Source organism: Arachis hypogaea, chromosome 6, assembly GCF_003086295.3.
Source record: "Arachis hypogaea cultivar Tifrunner chromosome 6, arahy.Tifrunner.gnm2.J5K5, whole genome shotgun sequence".
Lineage (NCBI taxonomy): Eukaryota > Viridiplantae > Streptophyta > Magnoliopsida > Fabales > Fabaceae > Arachis > Arachis hypogaea.
Window position 1 is genome coordinate 62,445,545 of NC_092041.1, and position 7,836 is coordinate 62,453,380.

Here is a 7,836-nt window from a genome sequence, read left to right on the forward strand (position 1 = left end):
AGGGTGGTATTAATGCCATCACCCTAAGGTTTGGAACCACACTGCAGGAGAGAAGTCAGGAGGAGCCAAGCCCACCAGAACACGCCTCAGTTGAAGAGGTTGTTGAATTAGAAGATGTTGAAGAGAAAGAGGACATACAGGACATAGCTGAGAGAGAAGAAGCTTAATCACAGGAGAAAGCACCAAAAGGCGTAGACACTGCCGAAAACACCACTCCGATTCTATTTCCACAACTTGCAAGGAAGCCCAGGAAGCAGTTGGAATCTGACCCCAAGATGGTAGAAATCTTCAAAAAGGTTGAGGTAACTGTTCCCCTTTTTGATGTCGTTCAACAGGTACCTTAATATGCAAAGTTTCTAAAAGATTTATGTATACATAAGTACAAAATTAATGAATTAGAAACTATCCCTTTAGGAAGTTCCATATCTGCTTTAATGGGAAGTTTACCTGAAAAATGTAGTGACCCAGGTCTTTGTATAGTTAGTTGTACTATTGGTGGTGTAGTAATTTATGACTGCATGTGTGATTTGGGAGCATGTGTTATATTATGCCTTTATCTGTATATGATGTTTTAAGGCTTCCTCCCTTAAAAAGGTCGCCAGCTCATTTTGTGTTGGCAGATAAAAGCATTATTACAGTAGCTGGAGTTGCTGAAGATGTTTTAGTGAACATTAAAGGGCTCACATTTCCCACTGATTTCTATATCTTGGAGATGCCCAATAATGACTCAGATAAGCCATCATCAATCCTACTTGGCAGACCATTCCTGAAGACATCAAGATTCAAATTAGATGCTTTTTCAGAAACATATTCTTTTGAAATAGATGGCCGAATAGTAATCTTCAATTTGAATGGAGTCACAAACAACCCTCCAGAAGATCATTCCATCTTCCAGTGTGATGTCATAGATGAAACTGTAGCTGAAATTCACCAGGAAGAGCTGGAAGAAAAGTACACAGAACAAAGTCCAAGTGGGGGACTCTATTAGCTAACAATAAGGACACTTCTGGATTTTCACAAGCTCCAGACAATCCAGAGCCTGCCCATGACCAGAAGATTGAGTTGAAATCTCTCCCTCCACATCTCAAATACGCTTTTCTTGAAGAAGGGCAGAAGTTTCCAGTTATTATTGCACAGGATCTTACCCCTGAACAGAAAGAACAACTACTTAATGTGCTGAGGAAGCACAAGAAAGCAATTGGGTGGAGTTTGGCAGACATTGTAGGCATCAACCCTCAAATATTTGAGCACAGAATATTTTTAGAGGAAGGAGCAACACCTGTCTGCCAACTGATGTGTGGAAAACGATCCAACACAAAACTCACCGGCAAGTGTACCGGGTCGCATCAAGTAATAAAACTCACGGGAGTGAGGTCAATCCCACAGGGATTGAAGGATTGAGCAATTTTAGTTTAGTGGTTGATTTAGTCAAGCAAATCAAGTATTGGTTGAGTGATTTTGTTTCCAACAGTAAGTAAATAGCAGGAAATGTAAAGGGAGAGGGATAATTTGCAAAAATTAAAGAGACTTGAAAGTAAAGGCACTGAATCTTAAAGAACAAGAAACTAAATGACTGAAACTTAAAGTGCAAGAAATGTAAATTGCAGTAACTTAAAGTGCAAGAAATATAAATTGCTTGAATGGAAAAGGGATTTGAGGACTGGGAATTCAGAATTTAAGCAAGGGAAATTAAATTGCAACAATTAACTAATCAAGAGATAAATTGAAATTGACTAGATCTTCAAACAGAAATGGAAATTTGAATGCAGCAGTGGTTCAGCAGAAGAACCTAAAAGAGAAAATCTGATCTCAGGACTTCAGAGACTAGATATCAGAGTCTAGATCTCAATTGCCTTCCCAGATCCAAGTTCACAAAGTAATTAAAGATAAATTGAAGATTGCAGCAGTGAAGGAAATGGAATCTAACTCAATTATGCAGTAAGAAAAATCAAAGAGATCTTGGATGGAGATTGAGACAGAAGTTCCTCAATTCTTCACACTCAAGACTCAACAAAACCCAGTAAAGAAAACAAAACGAACATAGGAAGAAGAAGTGAATTCTCTCCTCCAATTCTCAAGACAAGTTTGCAGAAAAACAGAAAAATGGAGAGTGCTCTCAAGTGACTAAGGATGAAAATTCAAAATGAAAATAAGCTGTCAAAAACACCCCCGAACTCCCCATCTAATCCTAACTAACACCTATTTATACACTTTCTATTTTGGATCTAAGAATTTTGAGTGGGCTTTTTGATTTGGTGAAGAAATGAATTAAGTTAGATTTTTTAGTGAAATTTAGCCCATGTTGCTCCCAGGAGGCTGCCCTGCCCTTGTGGAGGGCAGAGCAGGGAAATTGTGTGATGAAGCATGTTGCGTGACAAGTGTGGGAATGGCAATCAGGATGCTGCCCTGCCCTTGTGGAGGGCAGGGCAATGTTGCCATGGTGCACCTTGCCTCCCTGCCCGTGCGTCCAGGCTGCGCGCGCCCAAGCTCCTGGCCGTGCCAATTTGTGTGCCATGCACCAAGAAATGCTGCCCTGCCCTCCACAAGGGCAGGGCAGCGCAGGCTTTCCTTGTCCTTGGGTGAGGTCCCAGGTTCGAACCTTGCTGGATGACTTTTTGTTGCATTTCTTCCTTGGGTTCCTTGGCACCAAAGTAGCGCCTAGTTCTTTGCTTCCTCAAGGTGCTATGTTCGATCCTTGGAGGTTGAAAACAAACCAATTTTTGCTTGTTTTCCTTGTATTTGAGCGCTACTTCTTTCCTTCTTGTTCTTGGGTTCGAAACCCATGGGTGGCACTTGGAGACAATTTCCCTTTATTTATTTTGGTGAGAGCCCGATATTGCTCTTGAGGGGGGCAGGGCAGAATTTTTCCTTCCTTTGTTTCTTGGCCTAGAATTGTGCTCCGCCCTCAAGGAGGGCAGGGCAGTGTGCTCTCGTGGAGGGCAATGTGGCTTCCTCCCTTCCATGCGCTACATTCTTTTCTTCCTTGGGCCACGCTTTCTTAGGCCACGCTTCCTTCTTTTCTTCTTTTCTTCACCTACAAATAATCAAATCAACCAATTAAAGTATCACTAAATTCACAAGGTTTATAAATCAATTAAAATTCAAATAAATTTAGCTTAAACCTCATGATTTAGCATCAATTAAGTGGTGGTTGATTGATTCAAATAAAACATGCAATTCCACTCTAAATTGCTTACTTATGGTGCAATAAAGTGCATAAAAACTAGTGAAACAAGTGAAATTAGCTTGAGAAATGGGTATATGATGACTTATCATCACAACACCAAACTTAAATCTTACTTGTCCCCAAGCAAGCATCAAAATTAAGAGGAAATAAAATGAAAATAAAGAAAAGCATGCATATCCTTATTAGACATATAGCAGAACATGGTTCATGGAGTTTTTATGCAGACAATGATAACTCAGTTATTGTTTGCTGTTACATAATGTACACTTTTCCTCAAAGGCTTACTAAACTTGCTGTTGTAAGGTTTACTTTTTACTTGCTCCCTTGCTAACTTTTCTTTTCTTATTTTGCTTAACAAGCTTATTATTCTTTGAAGGCTTGGTGTCAAATGTTGCAGTAGCCTTTGGCTTTATTTTTACTCAACATCTCTTCACCATAGACACATGGCTCACTATTTCCTCCTAGGATCATTGATGCCCAGCATCTCTTTGGATAACTAAATGTTCTATAGCTAGGTTGCCCTTTATTGTGGACTTTCAATTGGCCATCCCAAATCAGTTGATCTAAGTGGCCAGGTTTTGAAATACCCCTTAGAATTTACTTATCCAAGCATATCCTAGTACAAGAACACCACAGGCATGTGTCCTAGGGTCCAAGCTATTGGTGCCCAGCCTTTATTCTTTATTTTTCTTGCCACATTGGCTTTTTCTTCTTCCTTTTCTTTCTGTTTTATTTTGTTCTCAAGGGATTTTTTGCTTTACTGATAGGAACCTTTATGACAGCAAGCTAGCTCACACTTCAATGAAAATGACATTATGCAGCAATTATTTCATGAGTTATGCATTTAATCAAACACATATACCACCATTAACTTCCATTCTAACTTATGCAACATTGGATATCTACTTTCTAATTCAAACATTTCTCTTTTATTCAAGCATATGGGAAACAAAACAAAATCTAAAGCTAAGTGATGAATGACAAGCATTATGCAGATTAACATACTTAATCAAACAACTTCACTTGCAACTAGATAAACACTTTAGCAAGATATATAAGGGTTTCCAGATTCAAAACAATTTATAGCAGCAAGGATTAAGTCTAGATACAACCTCTGAAGTTGCAGCCGTTTGATTCTTCCTTCTGTTGTATCCCATTTGAGTCACAATGCAAATTGTCTTCAATTGTTGGCTAATTTCCTGCATATTTCTCAAAAGTTGCTTGCTTCTCAAGCCTTTGTGCAATTGGTTAGTCTAAAAATGATTATGGCTTTTTGAACTTACTGTGATATGTGAACACCAAACTTAGTTCCTTGCCACTATTTTTCATGCATCAACTTAACCATATGTGAAACCTTGTGTCCTTGCTAAAGGTTATGGAATTAAAACTAGAAAGCAGTTAAGTAGTTGAATAATCTGTCCGATTGCTTGGAGCTAGTATTGTGAAGGAAGTGAGAATGTGCTTTTAAATGAGATTTTGGTGGAACACCAAACTTAGAATCTTTCATTCTCCCTTAAATTGTTTTGGTGTGCACAAACTTAGCTCCTTGCAATGCATACCAATTATTCAACAATTTTTTTTGAAAAAAGCTATGAAAAAAAACTACCTCGGGTTGGGTTGCCTCCCAACAAGCGCTTCTTTATTGTCACTAGCTTGACAACCTTCATTCTGTTGATCATGGAAATTGAAGATCACAGTGCTTTAGCTTGTCTTTCTTTACCGTGAACTTCCTTCCAGTTTCCTCTTTGATGACTTCTATGAATTCCCGTGGAAGGATCTTAGTCACAATATAGTGATCAGATAGTTGTGGGGGCACCTTCATGGTTTGAATGTTTAGTAGTACTTTATCCCCTAGTGAAAATTTCTTAGTAGGGATTTTCTGATCTTCTTGGATTCTATCCTCTGCCTCTCCTTGTAGGACTTTCTTGTTGTGTTTTTCTTGGCTGGTACTTTCTTTGTCCAAGGTGTTCTTACTTTCCTCTATGATCTTTTTCCATTCTTCCCTTTTTGCAGCATTTTCGTTGTTAGTTGGTTTGACTTCAGTGGCTCTGGGGGAAAGTAATTGACCTCTTCTCACCCATTTCTGCAAGGTGCTTAGCAGTTGTTCTATCTGCCTCTCAATTCTTCTGATTGAAGTCTCCTGGTTCTTTGTTGTCTCCTCTTGGTGCTTCATCATTCTCTCTATTAAGATCTCCAAGTTAGTGATCCTCTGAGAGTCTTGTGAGATTGGTTGGTTGTGGGATGTTAGGGGTTGGAAGGGTGGCTATTGTGGTGGTGTGTAGTGGTTGTTGTTAGCATGATGGTATTTTTGCTGGTTTGTGAAGTTGGAGTTGTTGTAATTAAAGTCCCTTGGTTCGTGATTTTGGTGCTCGATCCTTCTCCAGTTGGAATGAGTCTGGAAGTGTATGTTTTGTGAGTATTGGTTTTGATTGCCATTATTGGATGAGTGACGTTGGTTGTTTGTGGTCATGGATTCGCCCTGGTTGAAACCTCTTTGTTCTTGATGTTGATACTCCCCCATTCTCAGATAAGAATGAGGCCTCCATAGTGGAAATTGTGCATTCACTGCAGCAGAATGCAGGCGATTAAATTTTCTATCTCTCAACTCCATGTGATGCTGGGTTTGATGGTGCATTTGTTTGTTCAGGTTCATGAATGCATTCACTCCTTCAAGATTCATCACTTCTTTTTCTGAAATTGCATTCTGTGGTTTCTCGAATGAGTGTTGGTTGTTGACTCCTTTGTCACTAAAATTTGCAGTTCCTTGGGCAGTTGTTATCACTTTGAGTAGGCCATCTGAGAAGTAATCCACTGCTTTTCTTGTTTCTGGGGTTAATCCTTCATAGAAGTTCCTCAATTCTTCACACTCAAGACTCAACAAAACACAGTAAAGAAAACAAAACGAATAGAGGAAGAAGAAATGAATTCTCTCCTCCAATTCTCAAGACAAGTTTGCAGAAAAACAGAAAAATGGAGAGTGCTCTCAAGTGACTAAGGATGAAAATTCAAAATGAAAATAAGCTGTCAAAAACACCCCCGAACTCCCCATCTAATCCTAACTAACACCTATTTATACACTTTCTGTTCATACCCTGACCGGGCTCCTCCAACTCGGCAAAATCCATGAAAGGTCCGACCTCGTCCCAAGGCCCACGCCTGAGGTCGGACCTCGGACAATAAAGCTAAGAAGGCCCATCAAAAGGAACGCAGCCCAAAACCTAAAGGCCGAAAAGGCCTAGGAAAGGCGGTTCCACAAAGATAGAGATAAAACTCCCAAAAGATAAGATAAGATAAGAATATCTTATCCAGGGAAGATCACGGCCAACTACTATAAATACACTGGAGCACCCAGGTATGACACACATTCCACATTCTACACATATCTGCTTGAACCCATGCTAACTTAAGCATCGGAGTGTCATTGCAGGTACAACCACCAACCACTCCACATATCAAGCTCGGGTCCCTGACCCCCACCTCGGGCCTCTCCAAGACGACCGAGCTACACGTTTCAGGTAACCCTCAGAACATTGGCGCCGTTGCCGGGGACCTGGAAGTCATCCCTCTACTATGGCGGACGACCCCTCCAACAATGACCACGCTGCATCAGAACAAGAGGATGAAGTTGACACCGGAGAACGACCGGACAGCCCTCTATCACCACGCACTCCAGGAGGAAACAAACAGAATCGCCCAAAGACATCACTCCCAAACAAAGATCCACAAAATCCCGAGAATGAAAAGAGCTCGGAAATTCTAGAAGCAGTCCGAGCACAACAAAACCGACTGAAACAACTCGAAGAGGACATAAAGAAGCAGAGAGAAACTGAACAAGATCTGAGAAGGGAGGCTCGCAAGCGCAGAGAATTAGAAGAAAAACTACGGAAAATAGAGGCCAACCTAAAAAACAGGACAGAACGCGGCACCACCCCCGAAGGCAACCATGATCCCTTCACACAAGAGATCATGAAGGAGAAGGTACCGCGAAACTTCAAACCACCCGATACGGATCTCTACGACGGCACCACCGATCCTAGTCACCACCTCAGCAACTTCAGAAGCAGGATGTACCTGGCCGACGCCTCCGACGCAATTCGATGCAAAGCCTTCCCCACCACTCTCACCAAGTCGGCCATGAAGTGGTTCGACAACCTGCCACCAAGATCAATCACCAGCTTCGAAGACCTAACCAAAAAATTCCTAACAAGGTTCTCTATTCAAAAGGACAAGACAAAACATGCCCCCAGTCTACTCGGAATCAAACAAAGTAACCAAGAAACTCTCCGAGAGTACATGGAGCGATTCAACAGAGCCTGCCTGGACATACAACACTTGCCCACTGAAGCAGCCATCATGGGACTAGCAAACGGCCTAAAGGAGGGACCGTTTAGCCAATCCCTATCCAAACGATACCCGACCTCCCTATACGAGGTGCAGGAGCGAGCAGAAAAATATATCAACATGGAGGAAACCTCCCAGTTAAGAGACTCTTCTAGGAAGGAATCAACCTACCCACTCCGAGATCGAGATCGGGAACAGAGAAAGAAAGAAGAAACCAACTCGGACAAGCCACGGAAATACCACAGTTACGCCCCCCTCCGAGTCTCCTTGGTAGACATCTACAGAGAAGTATGCCACACCGAAAAGAT